Source organism: Coenobita brevimanus, chromosome 52, assembly GCF_032717465.1.
Source record: "Coenobita brevimanus isolate Jiangsu-jjx chromosome 52, ASM3271746v2, whole genome shotgun sequence".
Taxonomy (NCBI): Eukaryota; Metazoa; Arthropoda; class Malacostraca; order Decapoda; family Coenobitidae; genus Coenobita; species Coenobita brevimanus.
The window spans coordinates 32,517,327-32,543,717 of NC_137005.1; positions in this window are offsets into that span (position 1 = coordinate 32,517,327).

Genomic DNA, 26,391 nt, shown 5'->3' on the forward strand with positions numbered 1-26,391 from the left:
GAAAAGTATATAACGAGTGTATAATTCCAGCTATGACGTATGGTTGTGAGACCTGGAAACTGACAAAATCAATGGAAAATAAAATAATCCGTTCTCAGAGAGCAAAGGAAAGGTCAATGTTGGGAATATCTTTAAGAGACAGGAAAAGATCAACTTGGGTGAGAGAGCAGACTAAAGTCAAAGATATTATAAAAGTTATAAAAGAACAGAAATGGAGGTGGGCAGGCCATATAGCAAGAATAAGGGATAATCGATGGAGTAAGAGGCTGAGGGACTGGACACCAACAGACTGTAAGCGTAACAGAAAAAGGCCAGACAGGAGATGGAGAGATGAAATAGAGAAATTTGCAGGGAAAACGTGGCAAATATTGGCTCAGTCAAGGAATTCGTGGTAAAGGTTGGGGGAGGCCTTTGTTCAGCAGTGGACTAGTTATGGCTGATGATGATATATATATATATATATATATATATATATATATATATATATATATATATATATATATACAGTAGTGCACCAACTTTCGCTACAGCAGGATTCGCGGAATCCACTTTCGCGGCATGCACCAAATATTCCCTAACATCCACTTTCGCTTGAAAAAAAATCGATTTTCGCGCACAAATTTTGGGTTTGGGACAATATTTTGAACTTTGAATTTCCTGCACCGCCCGCCCGCAACCCACCGCCATCTTGAATGATGTCATGTCAACACTCTGTCCACCCATTCCCGCCATTGTGTACGAGCGTGCTAGCTCCATTGTGTTGGATTCTCACGGTTCAATGGCCTCTACTATAACTGGTAGTGTGGGGAAAGGGCCTGGTGGTGTGGGGGGAGAGCCTGGTGGTGGGGGGGGAGGGCCGGGAGGCAGTGGTGGTGATAAAAAGTGGCCGGGACATAGAGGAGCTTAACCTGGATGAAGATTTCGATGGATTTGTTCAAGAGAACCTAGCACAAAGGGAAATTCAGCACAGAGTGGAAGTGTTGCATCAAGTTGCATCTGAGGAGGCAGAGAGAGTGGTAGCGAGGCAGCAAGAGGTGGCGCCAATACGTCTGGCGTGGCTAAATTAGCCCGCCATGCGCCTCGGATACTTACCCCCAACATCCATTAAACACCTCAACCTGGTCTCTGTGGTATGTTTCTCCTCATATAATGTGTACTGTACAGTTTTTATTGTTTGTATCTCACAATGCAATGTACAATAGTGATTTGATGTACTGTATTGCAAGTGAAAATGAAAATCTGATGTTACTTTAGGATAACCGGGAACCAATTAGCCTTTTTGCCGTAAAGACAATGCCCCAACTTTCGTTAATTCCACTTTCGCGCATTATTTTTGGACCCAATTAGGCGTGAAAACTGGTGCCCCACTGTATATATATATATATCTATTTCGCCTGGTATCCCCGAAGGGCTAAGGCGTTGCCCCTGAGTAGAGGACTTTGGATTGGAACGTGTAGCATTTTTTGACCGGATGCCCTTCCCGATGTCTACCAATGACCCTTGGGTGGATTCGATCCTCCGACCCTTCGGTCAGAGCAGAGTGCTCTAACCCACTGAGCCATGGCTGCTACATATATATATATATATATATATATATATATATATATATATATATATATATATATATATATATATATATATATTGTTACATAGCCTATGATTTCATCATCCTTTGTGTAATTTTGACGCACAGTATGCTGCATGTTTGATCACGAGCGTGTTCTGCCTCAGTCCCCCCCTTCTACCGTTATAGTAGAGTAAGTCGTTCTCTCTGTTGTCCAGAGCGGGATTGTCAACTCTATGTCCCCATGGCTTCATTTGCGCGTCCTTATTACAAGTTGTATCAAGCTCTCCTGGCTCCTATATAATGAGCTCAGTCTCTGCATCATTGCCACTTAGATCTGCTCCTCATTTTGTTCACATCTCTGTCCTCCCCTGTACAGATATTATTATTGTGAGTGCTCAAGAAGTCTCCAACCATCTAGCAGCTGTGTGTAATTATAACTGTTGTTGCATTTTTTCTTGTACTGTATAGCATAAGTTTAATTTGTAGGCCTAGTGAAGTTTTTGTAATTCGTGTGGTGTTCTTTAAGTCAGTCATTTTTGATAATAGTTTGTATCTGTAATTATTTATCTGGCATTCACTGAGTATTATCTGGTATCTCATTTTATCAGGGCTGACTTAGATAAATTTACTCTTGCTAATTTCGTGTTAATAGAGGCTATTGCAGTTAACCATATATTTAACCTGTTTATTTGCCATTACATTATCCTTATGAGTCCTGAATGTTTTGTTGTTAATTTAAGCATTAAACTTTAACTTGTAATTTTACCTAACTCTTTTGTTTTGAACCTGGAACTTTACGGGACAGTAGTGATTTTTAGCATTCTCACTGAAAGTGTACGTTATCTTTCTCTGTTCCGTAACAATATATATATATATATATATGGTCTCACACTGGCAGTCACTGTGGGGGAGGTTAATGAGGCTAGGGTGGGTGTACTCTCGTAGGAATGGAGAGAGGAGGGGAGTTAGTGGGAGTCCACGGGTGCGGGTTACACTGAAGTCTGCTGTTCTGTGGGGAAGGTGACACTGGGGAAATATTGGTCACGGTATGGGGGAACTGACCCGTGTGGGTATGTTGAGCACTCCACGTAACAGCACTTTGAGTAATATGGATACACTAGAATTCACAACGGGGGGGGGGGTGAGCACACTAGGGAAGAGTTACACGTTCTTTGGGGAGGAATCACAAGGAGGGTCCACTGTGGTGCGGGGCTGGTTACACTAGGGGAATATAAAGGGAGGATCTGTTACTCACAGTTTCTGACAGAAGGGAGGACAGGGCGCCCGCTACGACGGGAGTTCCAAATGGCAGCCTGGCGTAGGAGGAGGGCTGCCCAGTGAGAAGCATAGAGGCAGGTGGTCCGTTGGGTTGCCATGAGTCCGGGAAGAATGGGCCGGTGGTGTGTGGGGCAGCTCCCTAGCCGCTACAGCCCAACAGGGGGCCAGGCTTTTGGGGTTGGGGCCGAAGAGGGCCAACAGGCGAGCAGCTCGACACCGTCCCTTCGTCGTTGTCAGGCTTCTGGGAGAGGACCTGGGGAGGCCCAGGGCTATGGTCGGGTGCAGAGGGGGCGGCGCCATGGATGCACAGCTATCATGCTCCTCGGGGGTGGCCATCAGGGAGGGGCTGCGGCCGCTGACGTCTGGGGAGGCTTGGCTGCTGCGACAGGAACCAGGAGAGGCCTGACGTCTCTGGGGGTTGTGGTCTCGCCGTTAGGAGGAGGCCGTCAGAGGCAACTTGTGGCCTCTTGTCCTGGGGGAGTCTGACAACACCTGGGGCTGCATTGACAGGACACTGGCCCCCGGGGATGACTCGCCCGCTCTGGTCTCTGGAGGTTTCCCTGAAAAGGAGCAAATGCCACCCTTGGATACCGAAGGGCAGGGCGAGGGGCACCTCACTCCGCCACTGAGGTGGTGGTCGAGGCGGGAGGTGCCGCCCTCTGCAGGAGCCCGGTTATGGGCAGGGGGAGGCCTGGAGCCGACTCGCCTGCTGCTACAGACCCTGACAGCAAGGAGTAGGCGCCCGATGGATATGCCCGGCTATTGCCACAGCTCAGACAGAGGCTGCACTCCGGCTGTTGTGCTGGAAGCAGGGAGAAGGCGCCCGATGGAAATGCCCAGTTACTGCCAGAACTCAGACAGAGGCTGCTCTCCGGCCTAGTTCCTGATGACGGGGAGAAAGCACCCGATGGATACGCCTGGCTATTGCCACAGTGCCGACGGAGACTACTCTCCAACCATTGTTTCAAGAGCAGGGAGAAGGCGCCCAATGGATACGCCTGGCTATTGCCACAATGCCGACGGAGATTGCTCTCCGGCCCTTGTTTTGGAGGCAGGGAGAAGGCGCCCGATGGATACACCCGGCTATTGCCACAGTGCCGACAGAGACTGCTCTCCTGCCTTTGGGTCTGGGGCTCCTGCCCTGGAGACAGCAGGGTCACGTCCGCTGCTCCTCCTGGGGATAGCAGCCCTTGAGGCTTCTCCTGAGTCCTCTGTCAAAAAGAAGACCGGTCCAGGGGACTCAGTGACCGAGGGTCTGCTTGGGAGCCCTTTTTTGCAAGTCCCACCCACATTCTGACGAGCGTTCCCTCTGGACCTGCACACTGCCGAGTGGTCTGGCTGCAGAGAAGAGGGGCATCAGGGCGCGAGGGAGATATGACGCTCTTGACTGGAAGACGAGACAGGTAAACCAGCCTCCCTGTCACCTCCTAGTGGGGTGGGTATTCCCCCCCCCCGTACTCTCCTCCTGGGGTGGTGGCGTCCGGCTCACCTCGCCGAGCGGATATTTCACATGCACCTCTCTCTAGATAGATATATAGATAGATAGATAGGTAGATAGACAGGCAGATAGATAGATAGAATAATAGACAGATGGATTGATAGATAAATAAATAGATAGGTAGACAGATAGACGGATAGATATAGATGTATAAATAAATAGACAGATAGGCTATGCGCTGCTGGTAGTAATAATAGCATCAGTAACGGAACTAGATGTAGCATTAGTGTTAGTAATAATAGTGGTAGTCATAACTGAGACGTGTAAATGTGTGAAACGAGTGTTCAGTGGTATATGTATATACTGTAAATGGCTGGAGTAATTACTGCTGGACATAGGAGGACAATGGCAGTTGTGATAGCCTCAGACTGGAGGGATGAGAGTGGCAATTAACCACCCTCCTATTTGCAGATGCTGCCGTGCTGCCTGTCAGTGAGAGTGCAAACATATAACAATCGGAAGCTGAATTCTGAAACGTGACGAAATCTGAGAGTTTATGTGAGCAGGAAGAACGCCACTTCGGAGAGCGGTTTTTACCCTCTGACGTATGCTTCTTTTTTTTTTTTTTTTTTTTTTAGCTAACATTGTGAGAAAACTAAAGTCAATCAGGTATGAGTCTTCTCTCGCACTGCATTTCATCTCAGGGTAAAGTATCTGAGTGAAAATATTTACACCCTCAAGCTTATTTTATGTCCAGGAAAGGTATTTGAAAGAGAGAATTTCCCACCCTGAAGCTGAAACCATGTTTTTTTTTTTTTTTTTTTTTTTTTAGTTAACCGTCCGTATCTGAGGAGGAAAACTTAACATTCTTAAGCTTTCATGTTCACTTGTATCTTATTCCAAATAACTGTATCAAAGAGATACAGTTTTAGTTTCTCAAGCCTCTCGCCTTCTCTCGTACTTTAGTGAAGAGTATTTTGAGAGAGGCAGTTTAACTTCCCGAACTTCCATCTTCTCTCGTAGTTAACTGCAGCTTAATTCATGTGAAAGTGAGTATGGGAAATGCTGGAAAGTGTTAGTACTGATGTTAATGATCATTTCGGTATTATTTTGCTTGCGTTCAATCATGGATATTGAGAACTGGGGGAGACAAGCTTTTCCTCTCTAAATTCATTATTCATCCATCATCCCTTCTACCACTGCCTCATCAGGAGCGAATGAGCCCGGGGCTAGGCTACCAAGTAGCCTACCGGCATTTAAGGCCGACCAGCTTCACTTAACCCTGAGGGGCATTGTGTGAGCTTAAACCCAGTTTTCCCTCGGGTGTAAACCCTTGCTAGCCTCATCCACCTGAAGCACTGTATCATTGTAGACTAGCTTTTCTGCATATACTTCGTACATTTCCTATTAACTTTGCAAGTTTTAACCAATAGTACCTTGCGGTTTGTCATTTTCAACAAATATCAACAGGACAGTGCTTGCAAATGAATGTGAATTAGTTTCATGATGGCTTGCACCGGAGAATATCAAGATGAAGTCAAGATTACGTTAGCTTGTCTGTTTAGATTCTGATTATATATATATATATATATATATATATATATATATATATATATATATATTTGTGTATTTTGAACGCTTTTTAATGGCAATTTTAGCATTTTCCACAGGAAAACAAATTTTTTGAAGTGAATTGAGGTTGGATATTACAAAAATCAGTAATTTTCGATATGTAAAAAATATCAAAGCCATTCAACTCACATCAGAAGACCCTGGAAATATACACGCTGCACAAGAAGTCCTGCGGTTACACGAAAATGAAAATCTGCATCCCTTTCTTGTTTCGGATAGTTCTAGTATTACACTCCACGTAATGGCATACGATTTTACCGTCTTCATTAACCTACTCGTGATACAGACATCGCTAGTCCATGCAATGCCAGACGGTGTGATTCAGCTGAGTGTAAGTCACAGAATCCTGAGAGTGTTTTTATCTAACACATAAGCCTCCTTTCAGTTACCCAGGATTGGTTGATTGTCAACCTTTTCGTTACCTTGACCACGTACCGAAGAGGAACAACTTCAGTTTCATGGGGAAGCACTGATGCAACCGGCGGTGGAACTTCCCTGTCATGCAAGCATCCCTCAGCTCTCTCTCTCTCTCATTCCCGTGAAAGGAGAATGGTGGACTAAAACAGATAACAGTTTCAACCTGCTTTCACTGGGTTTACATTCAGATGAACCTTGGACTACAACTATCACCATTGGTACCTTGGCTTAGGTTTTTCTACCCATTTTCAAGAGAATTTATTTAACATAGGAAATGAACCACGCACTAAAGAGGTTAACGGTGGTTGTATCTAACTCTCACCAGTTAGAAAACTGTATCCTAAAGCTGAATAAAACCGACTGGAGATGACAAAACTATGATTTCTATAAAGTCAGAACTTCTCCATGCAAAAGTCCCATTATTATTCATTTTAGCGGACACTTCTCGAACTACAGAGATTAAATATATCCTTGAATAACCATTTGCACTGTTTTTTTTTAGTTAAGCTAAAAAAATCACCTGTGGATAGCAGGAATACGATTTAAAGATAATTGTACTGACCTGCTGAATACCTTACTCAGGGATACTTTCCAGTGAAAATATAAAAATTCTCTACAGTCATGGACAGTTTTCGGTGTAACTCCTGAGGTCGCGAGTTTAACCCATTCATTTCCATGATGAAGTAATTTTTGCCCTTTCCGGATTATAATACTCATCTCACAATAACGTTTTCGAGCTGGAAGAGTTATAAACAGCCTTATATAGCTTTTATCCCTACTTGGAGACTCTACAAAACTGAATATGATCGACTGATAATATTCTGATCGAAATGTAAAGTACTTTATCGAAGTTAATGGGGCGAAACTTTTGTTAAGACAAAAATCAAGTAATCAGTTTTGTACAATAATCTCTGATGCAGGTGACAAAAAAAGACCATGTCTGACCAGAATCGTTGCTGACTGTGACATCTATTGTGGGATGCAGGCTAATCATAACCTAATAACTATAGCCATTCCTTTAAGGGCCGTTAAAACTAGTAGCACACCATCTTTTCATGCAAGGAAGAATGAAACAAATGATGGAAGGCTGCAACTTGTTTAATCCAGGAAAATCACATTAACAGAGCTAAATTCAAAATCCGTTCACTTCGAGATGCCTGGACACACTGCATTTACAGTTTAATCCTGCTGCTGCCAGACTATTTTATTCAATTAATGGGAATTTTGAAATCTGCAAGATTAGATGACAGTCTTCATTAGTCCATTCGCTGTTACACTGTTTTTACCATAACAACACCCAAAATTTCCATCTGTCTCAAATAGTATATTGTAACAATAGGTCAGTAGTAGGATTTGGTCCTAATCATGCAGAAGCTCCTTTTTTTTTTTTTTTTTTTTTTTTTTTACGGCCAATGGGTAATGAAATGAGTTGCAATCAGACAGTTATTATTTGTGCCAAGCTAAGGTGAACGACAATAAGAGGCTTCCCAAACCTGAATAGAATCGATCTCAGACACCGTGAAGAAAACAGAGACAAGACGTTGGTGGCCTTATCGGGCCGCTGAGAACTTGCTTCTGCGGAAACAAAGGAAAATCCACGGAAAATCACCGACGCATTCCGTGTTATGTAAAACCAAGAGGAAAAGTTGGGGGTCAAAACATCCACCTTAAAAATGTCATTCGACATGAAATTGAAACAGGCCCATATCTAAACCAAATGCTACTATCCAGCCACGTTTCATCACAATCCATTTTCCAGCTTCGGCAGTCCAGCACACACACACACACACACACACACACACACACACACACACACACACACACACACACACACACACACACACACACACGGACACTATTACGGTATTCCCATTCATTGACTTAGTAGTAGGCCTATTAGTAGTTGCAACCCGAGGCTGATTTGAACGTGAAGAAAGTGGTGTGCAAGCTGAAGCTGACCTCCTCCTGCTGTCAACTACCCTCCTTACAGGGGCACAGGGAGGGAGATGAGAGACATTTGTATAGCTGGACAGCTGAATCATCCGGTTATATCGCTGCCGCCACATAAAGGTGTCCATGCCATCATCGAATTAAAGGGCTTAAACATTGACTAAATATACCAAGTCAATCCATTCTCGGCATGAATTTGGTCAGAGTCGCGCACGACGTCACAGTGCCTTCTAATGCTGGGTTCGTCACGGGAGTTGGAGTCAGTCTTCACGGAGACAGTGCAGGTTGCACAAATCTCTATAACCTGACACTTCCCTAACTGTTGGGACTATTTATACAAATTTGAAAATTCGAGTGGTATACTTGCAATTAATAAAGAAAAATAGATTTGTAGTTTTAAAGAAAATAAGAAAAAAGTAGAATTACCTACAGTATAAGTTGGGATCGCATCCCTGTAAAAGTTCCCCCTTAATTCGTTTTCTGTGATATAGGAGCCAGGCTTCGATGTCAGAGAAATCAGAGAGACATCGTGACGTCGCAAATAAGCCCCGCCTTTCTGCGTGCAGACTGACTTGGTACATTTAGACTTTTGGGCTTAAACATACGGCCCCGAACATCACGGGCAGTCTCCATCCCATTTTCAGCCAGCCACATTATTTCAGCCACGTAAAGAGGACTAGGCTTAGTTACCTAGATAAAATGACTCGCATCCAAGTGTCCTGTATGTCTGGGTGGCATAATCTGTATGAATGAGTGATCTAGTCTGTCTACAGCTGAATGAAATAGTCTGTCTCAATGATTAAGTGTTACAGTATGGTTGAGTGGTATAAACTGCATAGATGAATGGAGCTGTGTAATCTGTTATATGGCTGAGTAGCAGTTTCTGTATGCTTAAAGTATGGTATGGTTGAGTGACTTAGTCTGTATAGTTACATGGTATAGTATTGTTGAGTGGTAAAGTCTGCATGGTTTAGTGGTACAGTCTGTATGGCTGAAAGATACAGTCTTTATAGTGATTAGTATAGTATGGCTGAATGGTATAACATCGTCTCCATAACAGTGAACTATTATTAGAATTTGTTTCATTCCTATTTTGTCACTATTATCAACTCCAGTACGGCTGAGAAGTGTATACGTAAAGATAAAAGTAAAAAACAAGTAATCTTAAGCACACCTGAAGCACAGGAAGCTTTACAATTGTAGCTGAGTGGGAAACTTAAGTGGAAAATGAAGCTCCTTCATCACGATAGGTATTTCCTAAGCTGAATTAATCGACCGAAAGTTAGAAGAATACAAAAATAAAGATATTATCATACTGAGGGGGTATATGGATTTTTTTGCAGACTTCTTCAGCATGAGAGACCTTTCTTGAACTGCAGTGTATTAGTTTTCAGATAGCAAGAACAACGTTGATAATTTTCATTGGTTTTATAAAGGGTTAGCACTGACAATGAGTAGTACAGTCGCCACACCAAATTCACAGAAATCGCCAAACTAGCTCCCGGAAGTTGCTGTTGAAAGGCTGGAAAATAAAAATATTTGAAAATCACGAAGATATTACTCATACTGTTAAAATATTGATAAAATGTGAAAAATATGCCCTAAATTTGTTCTAAATATCCGAGAGCTAGCCATTAAGCATCTGTATTACCAAACCATACTGAGGATGTAAAAATGAGAACATCCATCACGGGTGAAAAATGTCAGGTGCAGTGAAAGCAGTGATGAAAGATAGGAATATGACACTGCAGTAATATGATCTATGGGTGACATTCGGGTCATATTCTCCTCATCTTAGGAGGCTCCATAGTACCTTTTCCTCAGCAAGAAGATTTTTTTTTTTTTACCCTCCACCTGACAAAATAAGAGGAGGGTTTTGTCATCACTGGGATCAATAGGAATCCGTCCGTATAGTTGGGCGGCAGGGTAGCTGTCTGGGCCAAAACTCAGAAAATATTATAGAGTCATGAAATTTGACATAGATATAAGTCTTATAGTGAATTAGTGCCTTTTGATAGGTAGAATGTTGTGTCTTAAGTACTTTTTTTAAATAATGGAAAAGTTAAAATAATAACCTTTCAAGAGATTTCAATGCCACCTGCGCAAGTAATCTGAAGGGCCAGGTTATGTGTCCTCAAGGAGTACTTTTAAAAGAAAAGATTGGGGTGTGAGGGCAGTTATGCACTTGGTTGATTAGGCAGCGAGGTGGGACATATGTGCTTGATTAGATGGATGGCTGCAACAGAGTTGCGTTGCCTTCGTTTTCCATGTTGCTCATAAATACTGTCTTGTTTGTTACTTAAGCAAAGTACGTTGAGTGAGGTGGAGTGGAGTGGCGGGAAGAGGAGGGGGAAACCAGAATGAGATGCAGGGATAGGGTGAAGAGGTATGTAAGGAAGGGATGTAAATTAAAGAGAAGGCTGCCAGATGGCAAAAGGCAGGCTGACCTGGAGACAATTCGTCAATAGCCACCTTTTGATACGTCACTTCCCCTCCCCTTTTGCTTCTCCGTCTCCTTTCCATTGACTTTCTTCTCCACACATTCCTCCTCTTCTCCCTCCCCCTTCTCCCTCCTCCTCCACATTTCATCATCCACTCCTACTCTTTTTAATTCATCTCCCTCCCCTCCCCGTTCATCGCTATCCTCCCCACTTCCTCTGTCCTTCTCCCCTGCCCTCTATCTCCCAACCATGACCCACCCTCCACCTGCGCCCACAGGATTTATGCCTAAACTTGTAAGCTACTGTTTTTGAATCCCTTTCTATGTAGGAATCTATTGATCCCTTTATATATGTATGTTATGAAGCTCCCTGACTCTCTTCTCTCCTATTGATTTCTGTTGGACACTTCTTCCTCCTTCATCTCTGGGCTGTCACTCACTAACCCTTGTTGTCCTATTACTTAGTTTAAGAAGGACGTGACCTGCCCACATCCGTTTCCACTTTTGACCGTAGCCATTATGATGGTTATTTTAGCCTGACCTTTCATCCAAGAATCTCTCTTTTTATTGCTGCATTTGATACTTCAACAAAATCCTTTCTTTTCCTCTCTGGGTACTCCAAAGTTTACGTTCATCCCAGTATTATGCCAAACCTCTTGTTTCATATCCAAATGATGCATCATTGAGGACCCAAGGATATTATTCATTTCCGTTTTCCCTTTTTTTACATGAAAGCACTTTCAAATACTTCATGACGTTCCTTTATTTATTAAAAGCCATCATATCCCATCCTGCCTTCCTCGTGTGTGTGTGTGTGTGTGTGTGTGTGTGTGTGTGTGTGTGTGTGTGTGTGTGTGTGTGTGTGTGGTGATAATAATGATGATGATAAAGATAATAATCTTGATGATGATGATGATGATGACTATGACTATGCTGGGGAGAATCCAGAAGCAGGCGACTCGCGTGGAGATAGTAAGGATAAAGCAGAATAATACATCAAAGTGAAGGTGCTGAAATACTGCACTGGAGACCAGATACTATGCCACATCCGTGACCCCTGACCCACTTTGGCCCGCCTGAAACAATCCGTGTTGAGCTTACGGAACATGAGGTAATGATGCTTCTGCTTTGCCATGAAAAGAGAGTCGCAGACAGGTTTATGCATGATCCCTCATGGCTCTCCGCCATAAATAATTTTTAAAACAAGCTACGTTACTCCACCCACAGTGCTCATACCTGACCTTATACAAGTCACAGCTTCCCATGCACGTACCTCACAACTCTTTACTTTCATTTCACAAAATGACATTAAATAATGCCATCTATTTTTATACATTTTTACTACAACTAATATATTACATTGCTCACATCTATCTTTCAATTTATCTATCTACATATTGTTATGGGGGTGTACATTATGGTGCACTCTTAACCCTTAATTAATCACCAAAAGGGTAAGGTAAAGCTCACAAGAAAATAACTTTACTGTACCCTATAACATAAACACACCAAAAAAGAAACCAGGTTTCGTTTTACAAAAAGGGAATTCATGTAGGTCTCAGAATACAAATATAAAACAGGTTATTTTTTTACCTAACCAGATTACAATCAGTGGAGATTAAGTAATCGCAAAGCTCGAGGAAACTTGGAGAACTCGGTGATATAATCCAGATATAAATCACACACTAGTGTAAATGGAGGAGTGAACTGAAAAATGGGAAATGGTGCACAGACAGTGTGTTTTGTAATCAAAGTCATGTATTGAGTAATGTGGGAAAATATGAGGAAAAGTGGAACAAAATGTGACAAAAGTGTAATGTGACAGTAAGTGACAAAAAGGTGTGAAAATGTGAAAAAAAATGTCTCTCTCACATTGTCCTTGAGCTTATAAAGCAGACTTACTCCGCCTTTCTCGGTTAGCTAACCACTAGGCTGTCTTAAAAATAATCTCCATCCATACACAAACAATGGAGGTACCTGCTACCAATGGGGGCCTTACACATATTACAAAAAACCAATGGCGTGCCATCAAGAAAGCCAAGAAAGCGTTATTTAGGCTTTCATTGGCAAATACTCTCATTTTGCTCCTCCCACACTATAAGTTTTTTTTTTTTGTTTTTTTTTTTACGTGTCCGACTCTGGGCAAAGGCTTCAAGGCCTATTTCTTGGGGGCAGTGACCTATCCCAAGGCCCAATAGTCCTCCTACACCTCCACATGTCACCACTTCGGCGCTAACACCCACCATCCATATTGAATACATGCTAGGGCTGTCTCATACAGGACTGGTGCACTGGTACTAGCGGGGGGTATTTTTACGACATGTCGGCGGGTCATCCGGTAGATCAGGAAAGACTGCTTTTTAGGAAATTCAAATCCTTAAACTGTTTCCTGCCCCAGTCGGGATTCGATCCTGGGTCCGTTAGGACTGCAGGCCGCCTCTCTACCGATTCAGCCACCGCCTCCCACTATGGTCAAGGACAAAAGGGTTTTCTGTGCAATTTATGGGAAACACAACTAGTGTGCTATCAGCCCAGAAGGCAAAGTTGACCGCTGAGTAAACACAGTTGAGGTCTAGGGTTACTCTTTACGGGCAGCAAAAATGATAAAAGATTTATCGATCTTGGCGGCTTGCCTGTCTCCTTACATTATCACCCATCTTCTATTTCACCCCATTTGCTACTGGGGTAAGTACACCAGTGAGACCTCCCTTCCTGAGACAAGAAATTTCCCAAGGGGAACTTTCTGGATACTTTACGATTGAGACATTGCACACAGAAAGGGTCCAATGCACCACTTTTAAAAATCGCCAGAAAACGCAGTCAAAGTTCGGCAACATGAAAATGATTGTTACTCAGTTACTTTAGGAGCTAGTGCCAATATTTTTTTGTTTTGAAGCTTGAAATGTATACTTTTTGAAAATGGAAATGCTTTAGTACTTTTTTGGATCAGAAATTTGTTACGTTGCGTAATAAAAAACAAAATACTAAAAAATTAATAAATTCCAAATTGTTTCCATCTGCTATTATCGAACTTTGAGTGCATTTTCTGGCACAGTATTGGTTCATAAATGGTGGTACATGTTCATATGCATAATAATATGGTTTTTAAAACATTAATAATAATAATATTAATAATCAACATAGTAATACAGTGGTGGTCTTATTATCCCTCATTTTCTCCCATTCTCCCTTTCTATCCCTGTCAGTCCATTCATCATTAATGTTTTCACAGTCACTCTGTATTCAGCATAACAAACACAATAATAATAAGGGCAATACTGTGCTATTGTTATTATAATAATAATAATAATAATAATAATATTAAGCATTATTATGAATAATAACATTACAGTCTTGTTGTTAGTGTCCTTCATTCTCTTGCAGTCTCCCTCTGTCTGTGTGTATTCAACAAAAATTTTACTAAAGCCAACACATACTCAGTACTTTTCACTTTCTTTTCTGAGAATAAACCACAGTAAACCTGGGTAAGAAGCGCAAAAGTGCAAAGATCGTTATGCACACGTAAACAGACGCCAGTGTAGCAATGGACAGGCATGTTCCTGGTCTCCATCCTGGGCAATGATTGGGTGAAAGAGGGGATGTGTTCATGAGCAGCCTGCTGATTGGCCTATGAATCCTGCCGAGCATGATGTCACCTCCCCATCACCACCCTCCCACCCCCTACCCTCCGCGCTGCTCACCGAGTTAACGGGATAGTGGACCCTGTCTATATGCGGGCTGCCTGGGACAACCACCATCCAGCCTCTAAGGTCGCTTCACACATGTTGTTTTGTATGGACTATAAGCCATACATCGAGTGGAGCAAGGGTCTTTCATCTAAGCCCAGTGCATAGAGGAAGGGTGAAAATAGTGTTATATGCAATAAAACAGGTTTGGCCAGGGGTGGCGTGTTGGGCCCTTTCTACATACAACGCCTCAGTTTAAGTTCTGGACAGGTAATCTGCTAAAACATTGGAAACACCAGTTATATATCTCACAACATGTGAGTATTCCTGCAAAAATAGGGCCCAGTGGGTTGATCTAAGATTTTTGTCCTTACATCGGGACAAAAATTTCAGAGGGTAGTGTTCAGTGCCTGCAAAACTTGCTTGCAGAGGCTGACCATGAATGGGAAGCAAGACAAGAACTTGATCACCTGGGTGAAACACTCTGTTTCTAACTTTCTTAGAGTGGTCATATCACCTCTTCATCTTCTCCTGAGATGACTCCAAGTGTGCCCTGGCTACTTCCATACTATAGGCTAGTCTTTCTTTACATTTTGACAGTCTAGCAAGTTAATTTGGTCATCATCCTTGACCCATTGTTCTTTGAGGAGTTTAAGAGGACCTCTTACTTCATGGCCAAAGATTAACTGGAATGGGGAGTAGCCCAAGGACTCGTTTGGTGCCTCTCTGGTTGCAAAAAGTAGGAAAGGCAAACACTTGTCCCATTCCTTTTCATCACTGCTCAACTTTTTAAGCATACCCTTCAGAGTTTAGTGATACCTCTCTAATGCACCCTGACTCTAAGGATGATATGCTGAGGAAGTGATCTGTGAGATTCCTAACTCCTTAAGGGTTTGGCTAAACAGTCTGGAATTAAAATTTCTATCTTGATGTGACTGAACTTCCACTGGGAGACCAAAACGGGTAAAGAAGGTCAGCATCTCTTTTACAACCAATTTAGCTGAAATATTTCTCAAGGGAATGGCTCTGGGATATCAAGTGGCCATGTCTAACATTGTGAGGATGTACTGGTGGCCTGAGGAGGTTTTAGGCAAAGGGCCAACAATGTCCATAAGGACTCTTGTGAATGGGGCCTCAAACACAGGTAGAGGAATCAAAGGAGCCGCAGGGATGGGCTTATTGCTCTTATTTACTAGCTGACAAGTGTGACATGACCTACAGAACCGGGAGACATCTCGACTGATTCCAGGTCAGTTAAAATGCTGCCAGATGCGTGAGAGGTATTCTTTACCCCTAAGTGACCTGCTAAAGAAGTCATGAGCAATGGACATAATTTTTTGCCTTAGGGTCTTGGAACCACCACCTGATGTACAGTCTCCCACTTGTTATCATGAGCAACACTAGGAGGTCTCCATCTTCACATTAACACGTTGTTTGGCCTTCAGTAATAACACTCTGTCAACTCAGACCACATTCATCTTCCCTAACTGCTGAGTCAATTAAAGTGGCAATTTCTGGATCAGATCTTTGCATATCAGCTAACTTTGCACTTAGATCAGTCTGTGGGGAATCATCAATCTCTGTGTCATTTAACTGGGCGAAAAAGGTATCACCAAGCCCAATATCATCATCGGCATTGCCAATGCCATTACTGTCAACATTCTCATGGCTGGCTTTCGCCGTCATAGCTCTGGTTACAGCATATGTGGGAAACAATTTAGGATCCAACTCTTTAGTCCTATCCTCACTCAGGGGAGTTTTTGACATACAGGGAACAGCACTCACATGTCCTCCCGCCAAGTCATTATCCAAAAGAAAAATGACCTCCTGTACAGGAAGCTGGTCAACAACACCCACACACACTGAACCAGTAACTAACTCTGACAGAAACTTCACCTTAACTAGGGGAACAGATACAAACTCAGCTATACCCTGCAACAAGACACATTCATTAGGGTCAGCTACATCAACAATCCCCTTCAACATTAGTGACTTTGAAGCTTCTGTGTCTCTTAGTATAGTGACTTCCTTACCACCTTTTCCATCAAGTGAAACTAACCCGTCATATATGAAGTTAGCAAATAAATGATCTGGGGAGGAGTCACTGTGTACTGCTTGGGGGAGGACACTCTAATGGAGTCTTATTACCACTCTCACCTGAACCTGACGACTGCACTGCTCCAGTCTTACTAGTGTCTAACAATGGTTCTACAGGAGTCTGTCTACTCCGGCCTTATCAACAGTATGCACCTGCTGGGGTTGTGTCTGACTACCGCTAACAGTATCTATGGGTGGCTGCTCTCTGTTGGTGTCAAAAGACTCCCCAATAGTTTACCAAAGTAATAGGGTTCACATTGGAACTTTTCCCTCGTTTTTTCCTGCACCAATCCTCCAAGTGCCCTGTTTTCTGGCAATACTGGCAAAACCTAACACTTTTTCTTGACCCTCTGGCAACACTGTCCTGACTTACTTTTGTGGAACTAACGCGTGCTCTGGGGTTACAGTGTTCACACTAGTGTCACTTGACATTAACTTGCCTTTATCAGAAGAAGGGTTCACAAAAACTAATTGGTTCACTCTCCTACCCTTAAGAAATGACTGAGGCTTACGTTCGTGCTTATGAACTACACTGTAATTATCTGCTACAACAGCAGCCTCAGCTAGTGTATCTAAATCTTTCTCCGCTACGTATGTAGCCACATCCTTATCTATGTTACCAGTGAAGTTCTCCAAATCATTATTTCTCTCAGTTTAGAGAAATCAACTTTCTTAGAATGCAGCCATTGATCAAATAAGTCTGTGAGTACTCTAGCATATTCCACATGAGTCTGATCTCTTTGTTTAAAGGTAGATCTAAGTTTAAGCCTATATGCCACTGGCACGAGTTCATATGCTTTTAGAATGGCCTCATTTAAACAATCAACAGATTAAGAAATATAAGACTCTTGAGCCTTTCCTTTCAAAACACTCTGCAGCAGTACTGTCCAAGAGTCTTTTGGCCACGAGAAACGACCTGCCACCTTTTCAAACATATGCAAGTATTTAGTGACGTCTTGCTTATTAAAGGGAGGTACTAGCTTAATCTTCCTAGCAACATCAAAAGATTCTCTGGCATATGAACTCTAGGTAAATTATCAGGGTGCTTCAGTCTGATTTCATGATCCATTTCTTTTGTGTCATTTGAGCCCGTAATTCTAATTCTCTCATTTCAGCATTCGATTCTGTTTTTCTCATTTTAGCATTCCATTCTTGTTCTCTCATTATTGCTTGCACTTCTAGTTCCCTCAGCTTAATTCTGGCTAACTCAAGTTGCAGTTTGTCACCAGTATCAAGAGCAGAATAATCACTAGGGCCAGGTATCCCCGATGCCAAAGGCTCAGGGTCCACACCTTGTTCAGTATCAGATGGCTGAGAACTAACTATGGAGGACTCACTTTGCTCGAACATGGTGTCCAATATTAAATCAAGTAACTTAGTGATTGAGGCAGGAAATCTCAACTGTAAGGCCTGGGCAAGCAATATGAGCTCGTGTTTGTGAGTGTTTTCACTCTGGTTGGGGAAGGCTTGGAATCCAAAAATGCTTTCACATCACTGTCATTCATTAGGGCCATGAATGCTGATTATAGTTAAGTAGATAAGAGTAAGCACTGTGTATGTGCCCAAGGTTGCCAATATTATGTTACAGAGCTATCCTGGTGAGGTCACCAAATTGTTATGGGGTGAGTATTATGGTGCACACGACCGTTAATTAATCACCAAAAGGGGTAGGGTAAAGCTCACAAGAAAACTAGCTTAAATTTACTGTTGTCACTGGTGTAGTTACCCCAGTAGTGAATGGGTGAAATAGAAGATGAGGTGATAATGTACGGAGACAGGTGAGCCACCAAGATCAATAAATCTTTTCTTTTATCAGTTTAGCTGCCTGTAAAGGGTAACCCTAGACCTCAACTGTGTTTACTCAGTGGTCAACTTTGCCCTCTGGGATGATAACACACTAGTTGTTTTTCCCATATATTGCCCAGAAAGCCCTTTCGTCTTTGACCATAGTGGGTGTAACTTATAGCGTGGAGGGCCAATCGAAGCCCAAATAACACTTTCTTGGCTTTCTTGACGGCACACCATTGGTTTTGTGTAATATGTGTAAGGCCCCTACTGGTAGCAGGTGTTTCCATTGTTTGTGTATGGACGAAGATTATTTTTAAGACAGCCTAGTGCTTAGTTAACTGAGAGAGTTGGAGTAAATCTGCATTATAAGCTCAAGGACATCGTGAGAGAGACACATTTTTTTTTTTCTTCACATTTTCACACCTTTTTGTCACTTACTGTCACGTTACACTTTTGTCACATTTTGTTGCACTTTTCCTCATACTTTTGCACATTACTCAATACATGACTTTGATTACAAAACACACTGTTTGTGCACCATTTCCCATTTGGGGGTTCACTCCTCCATTTACACTAGTGTGTGATTATTATCTGGATTATGTCCTCGAATTCTACAAGTTTCCTCGAGCTTTGTGACTACTTAGTCTCCACTGAATGTAATCTGGTTAGATAAGAAATCATTTGTTTTATATTTGTATTCTGAGGCCTATATGAATTCCCCTTTTGTAATATGAACCCTGGTTTCTTCTTTGGTGTGTGTATGTTATAGTGTATAGTAAAGTTAGTTTTCTTGTGAGCTTTACCTTACCCCTTTTGGTGATTAATTAAGGGTTAAGAGTGCACCATAATATACACCCCCATAACACTGTACACTATAATATACACACACCAAAGAAGAAACAAGGATTCGTTTTACAAACGAGTAATTCATATAGGCCTCAGAATACAAATATAAAACCAGTTATTTCTAACCTAACCAGATTACAATCAGTGGAGGCTAAGTACTCACAAAGCTCAAGGAAACTTGGAGAACTCGATGATATAATCCAGATATAAATCACACACTAGTGTAAATTGAGGAGTGAACCCAAAATGGGAAATGGTGCACAAACAGTGTGTTTTGTAATCAAAGTCATGTATTGAGTAATGTGCGAAAATATGAGGAAAAGTGGAACAATATGTGACAAAAGTGTAACGTGACAGTGTGAAAATGTGAAAAAAAAAAAAAAATGTGTCTCTCTCACACTGCCCTCGAACTTCAGCTTATAAAGCAAACTTACTCCACCTTTCTCGGTTAACTAACCACTAGGCTGTCTTAAAATAATCTCCGTCCATACACAAACAGTGGAAGCACCTGCTATGAAGGGGGGCCTTACACATAATACAAAAAACAAAAGGCGTGCCGTCAAGGAAGCCATGAAAACGTTATTTAGGCTTCAATTGGCAAATACTCTCATTTTACTCCTCCCACACTAAAAGTTACACCCACTATGGTCAAGGACAAAAGGGTTTTCTGCAGCAATTTATGGGAAAAACAACTAATGTGTTATCAGCCTAGAGGCCAAAGTTGACTGCTGGGTAAACACAGTTGAGGTCTAGGGTTACCCTTTACAGGCAGCAAAACTGATGAGAGAAAAGATTTATAGATCTTGGTGGCTCGCCTGTCTCCTTACTTTATCACCTCATCTTCTATTTCACCTATTCGCTACTTGGGTAACTACACCAGTGTCAGTATATCAATATCAGTATCTATATTTATATCTATCTATCTACATATATATATATATATATATATATATATATGAAGTATTTACATAAACTGTCAGTAATCTGTTGTCCCATTACCTGGCTCAATGTAATATCCAGCGCTGCTGGCTGGGCTGTATTAAAGCAAAATCTGGTTAAATTATGTAATGTCTGGCTCCAAAACAGAAGGAAACTGGCGGTTCAATGCAATACCCAGCGTCGAGGTATATCAACCGGCTCATAACTGGTAGCCAACTGGTGCTGTATTAGTGTATACAGTATTATCATTTCCTTAATGTCTTTTATGCTTAATATTCATCTTTTTCTCATGAGAATGATTTAAGAACATTAAGTTGAGACAGATGAAATGCAAGATCCGGTTTGACGCCAAATATTGAGCCTATGAGAGGGTACTGTGCAATATCCATCATTTGGCAATATCCGGCATAGGGCTTAGTTAAATTATGCAGGATAAATAAGAGTTTGTATATATATATATATATATATATATATATATATATATATATATATATATATATATATATATATATATAATTTGGAAGACACCTCAGACCCATAAGAAGTAGCCACAAATAAATCTCCTCTTTGACGCCGTGTCCCCCGCCATTTCAATGCCTTGCTCCCAGCTCACACCTCCCTCTCTCATATAACTCCCCAATCCATACCTCCATTTCATCCTTGGCCTCCTTCTTCCTCTCCCCTCCTCCACCTCATCCCCATATATTTTCACTCTCCATCCTCTCCACATTGCCAAATCGCAAGTGTATTAAATCTTCTGACGTTTTTTATCACTTCCAGATACCACAATGCAACTTTACTTCCTCATTTGTCAGTCTGTCAGTCCACGTAACTCTGCACTTTCCTCTCAGATTACTCATTATCACTGCTTTCACTCTTGACTTGTGCCTTTCCAACAAGGTCGAAGCTTCATTTCCTTAAATTAGTATTTTTATCATAATACTGTCATGCAGTGACTCTTTTACTTCCATACTGACTTCCCTGTTCCTTATTACTGCAGTCAAAGAACCAGCAACCTTTCTTCCCTGTTTTACCCTTTCAAGCACTTCACCCTCGAATCTTCCATCCTTGCTCATCACATTACCCAAGTACTTAAATGCATTCACATTTTCTGTTTCCTCATCATCCAGCCTAACTGCACAGTCAGTGACTTCATTTCTGTCGAAGACCATAACTTTACTCTTCCCTACATTCACTTTTAGATTCTGTTTCTTACACACTCTCCCAAACTCAGTCACCAAGCCTTGCAGTTCCTCTTCTCCTTCACTTAACAATACAGTATCATCTGCAAACAACAGTACAGGGAGTTTCCAAACACTACCCTCTTCCATTAGGGTCACCCCAACATCCACTGCCCTACCATGTATCTCTTTTACAACCCCATCCATATACAGATTGAACACCCATGGGGACGTGCCTCATCCCTGTTTCAGTCAACAGGCAAACAGAAAATTTCACTCAGCTCACTATCCACACACAGTGCAGCCCTAGCATCCTCATACATACTCTTCATGGCATTCAGCAACTTGCCATTTACTCCATATAGTCTTAATACTTTCCACATTCCTTGTCTATCCACCCTGTCACATGCTTTCTCAAAATTCATGAAGGCTACAGGCAACTTCTTTCTCCTGTCTAAAAATCTTTTCCACTAATGACCTAAATATGAATATCTGATCTACATAACCTCTTCCCTTCCTAAAACCTCCCTGTTCTTTTCCATCTAATTCCTCTGTTGTTTCCCTAACTATGTCAACAAGTATCCTATCACATACTTTTCTTATTACTCTAAGAAGACAAATGCCCCTGTGATTACAATACATTTCTTTTTCCCCTTTCCCTTTGTACAAGGGAATAATTATACCTGACTTCCAATCCTGCAGGACTCTACCTTCCTCCCAGACCAATCTTTATACCTTCCACATCCATTCTACTACTTTCTCTCTCTCTTGCTTAAGCATTTCAACACACACTTCATCAATTCCTGGGGCTTTCCCCATTTTGAGTTTTCTTTGCTTCCACTGCTTCCACCCTACTGATTTCTTTCTCTCTTCTCACCTCCCTCCTTCTCCCAGCCATTCCCCAGCCACTTAAGTTTGCATTACCTTCATTCTCCATGTTCAACAATTCCTTAAAGTTTTCTCTCCATCTTTTCACTTTTTCTCCGTTCTCCACAAGAAATCTATTTTTTTCTTTCATTCCCCGACTTACTTCTTTATCACCCTGTCAAACTCTCTTTTCCTCTTTCCAGAACATTTTCGTACATTCCCTCCACTTTATGCTCACATTCCTTCCGAAATCTTCATCCACTCTTTTTTTACTCTCTCTTACTAATCTTTACACCCCTCTCTTCCTCTCTACATATAACTCTTTCTTCCATTTATCAGTTTCCTCCATGCCCCTCTTTCTCATCCACTCACTATATGCTTTCGTCTTTTGCACCACAGCCTGTCTCGCCGTTTCATTCCACTTTGCTGTCCCTTGCACCCCATTTCATCATATCTTCACCCCACACGTCTCCTCGCATGCTGCACAAATTTGTTCAGTAAATATCCTGCACACACCTTCCACGTCCCCCATCTATTCCAAATCATATTTACCCAATCACTCCAGTAAAAATAAACGAAATCAAAGAAGCTTTTCAGTTGGCAATAAGGAACAGATTTCTGGCTCTAAGTAATGCTGAATGTAACATTGATGAGCCGAATGACCGGCTAATAAAAGTGTTAAGAGAATCAGCGGAGGTAGTAGGAAAACCTAATAACCTACAACCAAAGCCAAGAAGTATTCAGAATAGACACTCGAGCTGACGGGAAAAAAAAAAAAAAAAACGAAAATTAAAGTAAAAATAAAGAAAAATGAAACAGAACGAACGGAATTAAATAAGTTCATCAACAAGAGGCAAAGAGAAGAAAAAGGAAAGAGGAACATGGATCAGATCAAAGAACCACCAAAAAGGGAAAAAGTCTAAAACAGGTCCGGAGTAAAATGGCACTATGAAAGCAACAAATTACATTACAGAAAGACAAAAGTGGTGAAGTCATTAAATGCAGAGATAAGTTGATGAAGAGGGTTGAAGAATTTTACAAAGAACTGTATACAACAAAGACAATAGTCCCAATTGCTAACTTTTCAGTTGACACAAGTGATATACCTGAGGTAACACCAGAGGAAGTACATACTTCTCTTAAAAATGTTAAAAGAGGGAAGGCTCCGGGAAAACATGGAATAGTAGCAGATTTACCGTTGGATCGTGGAGTAGAAATACAAACCAGGCTTGCTCCCTTATTTATTCAATGTATAAAAAAGAAGAAAAGTCCCTAAACATGGTGTAATGCAATAGTTATTTTACCTTACAAAAAAGGTGACTCAAAAGATCTTAGTAACTATCGACCCATTAGCTTATTATCAGTCATTTACAAACTCATCACTAAAGTCCTTACAAACAGAATAACTACAAATCTGGAGGAAAACCAACCTCGTGAACAGGCAGGATTCCGAAGTGGGTATTCGACTACTCATCATCTACACACAATGAATCAGCTAATTGAGAAAACTGCAGAATATAATTAACCACTGTGCTTAGGTTTTGATGATTACGATCATTTGTTTCACTCTCATCTTAAATGCCAGGACCAACTTTCCTGGCCCCGGGCTCCTACGCTCCTCATGGGGCAACGTAGGATTAGATGATGGATGGATGGATGGAGGGATAAGGCTTTCGACTCAGTGGAGCAGATAGCAATTATAAATTCATTGATAGAACAAGAAGTGAATGAGAACATTGTAAAACTGCTCGAAAACATATTTGAAAAGGGAATGGCTGCAGTTAATTACACAAAGACTCGGAAAAAATTAAGATTGAGGAGGACGTGCGTCAGGGAGATACAGTTTCACCAAAATTATTTACAGCATGCCTAGAAAGTATTTTCAGAAAGCTTGACTGGGAAAACAAAAGGAGTGAACATAGATGGAGAAAAGCTAAACCATTTAAGATTTGCAGGGGACATTGTCCTAATCTCAGAAACAGCAGAGACATTGCAAGAAATGTTAAATGACCTGGATAGAGAAAGTCTCAAAGCAGGGCTAAAGTTGGACTGCAGTAACACTAATGTTTAATACACAAACACCAAAGATCATCATCATAATAAGCGATGAAATTCTTGAAGTCAAGGACTACAGTTACTTGGGGCAAATACTAAAATTAACGGAAGATCATGATAACGAAATAAAAAGGCTCATTACAATAGGATGGAAAGCTTTCGGTAAAAATAGAAATATTATGAAAAGTAGCTTGCCAGTTTGTATGAAATGTAAAGTATATAACAAATGTATGATTCCAGCTATGACGTATGGTTGTGAGACCTGGAAACTGACAAAATAGATGGAAAATAAAGTAATCTGTTCTCAGAGAGCAATGGATGGTCAGTGTTGGGAATAGCTTTAAGGGACAGGAAAAGATCAACTTGGGTGAGAGAGCAGACTAAAGTCAAAGATACTGTATTATAAAAGTTATATAAAAAAACATAAATGGAGGTGGGCAGGCCATGTAGCAAGGATAACAGGTAACCGATGGAGCAAGAGGCTGACTGACTGGACACCATGAGATTGTAAGCGTAGCAAAAAAAGGCCAGACAGGAGGTGGAGAGATGAGATGGAGAAAATTGCAGGGAAAACGTGGCAAAGATTGGCTCAGTCAAGGAATTCGTGGAGAGGGTTGGGGGAGGCTTTATTTAGCAGTGGACTTGGTGATTATATATATATATATATATATATATATATATATATATATATATATATATATATGTGTGTGTGTGTGTGTGTGTGTGTGTGTGTGTGTGTGTGTGTGTGTGTTTGAAGATAATATACATTTTTTTCTTACTCAGTATATTTATTTGATAGTCCGTTTTCTGTGGCCCTGTAGTCTTTCATCCCCACATGTTAAACTTGCGTACTAAAGTCTATTATCCAGATTGAATAACGTTAAGACACTCATTACTTATGTAATGGTATCGGCAGGAGTGTTTTATGACATGTCAGTGGGTTTTGTGAAGTATCGATATAGTCCATTGTAACTTAAGTGCAATCACCAACCACTCCCATACCCTAGCATGGAATCGAGCTATCGTCATTTCACGGTTTATTCATCTGATTATCATTTAGTTTCAGTACAGTGTTCTAATCACTCTGCCTGTGTACTGTACTGCATGCTTCATAATTCCTTTCGTCAAAATCAGATCACTGTTGCTCTCTCTCTCTCTCTCTCTCTCTCTCTCTCTCTCTCTCTCTCTCTCTCTCTCTCTAAAAACACACACACACACACACACACACACACACACACACACACACACACACACAAAAGAACAAACAAACACCCATACACCAAAAACCGTCTATTATAACCTTCTTCACGGTGGTGGGATCTCATACAAGTGCTCCGTAGATCAGAACATCTGAGATAAATATTTAGTTTACCTTTTCCTCGAAGAGAAATTGGGAATCAGAATTAACCCTTCCCCATGCTGACGAAGTGGCACTGGGTAAGGTCTGTAGTGAGAATGATATATAAAAAAATCGGAATGCTGAATGGTTATGTGTGTGTGTGTGTGTGTGTGTGTGTGTGTGTGTGACCAATATGAATCGACAGGATGTATGTGCAAGAATATGAAAGGACAAACTACCAGCACCCACATTTAATGTTCTCCACAGATTGGGTTTCAAACCCTTGACACATGGTAGATGAAGAAAATTAGACGCACATGCTGCCAAGAGTGTTGTTGTTGTTGTTATTCTTGCCTAAAGTTCATATGAGGCGTGAGCCCAGTGGATAGAGGCTGAAGTTGGTCCCCTACAATACGTAGCATTCTCCTTTTGGGAGACTGAAAGGGAACTAAGGAAAGTTTGTATAACAGGAGAGTAGAGCTGCTCTGTCATGCTGGTAGCCTACCATCTCGTGAAGACGCCCCTCTTCAGTACCAGCGCCACCGTGGCTACCCTCATATGGTCTGTTGCAGGTACAGTTACAGATAGAGTTCAATCTACAGTCTTAATGACATCACATATTCCAAAAACCTGCAACTACTTAAGGAAGAACTGAACCCACGCTCAAGAGGCACTTGATTATCACCTCAACTGGTGCAATAACCTCTTGATTCTTGTCACATACACTACTTCTCTGGTGTATTTTTGCTACACCCAAATGCTTCCATTAAGCTTGAAGAACACATCTTCTAGTGCAGCGGTAAATGAAAGCTATATAAAACCTCTCCAGTTCGAAGAGTTAATCTTACGTAAAGAAGAAAATCGTCTTGAT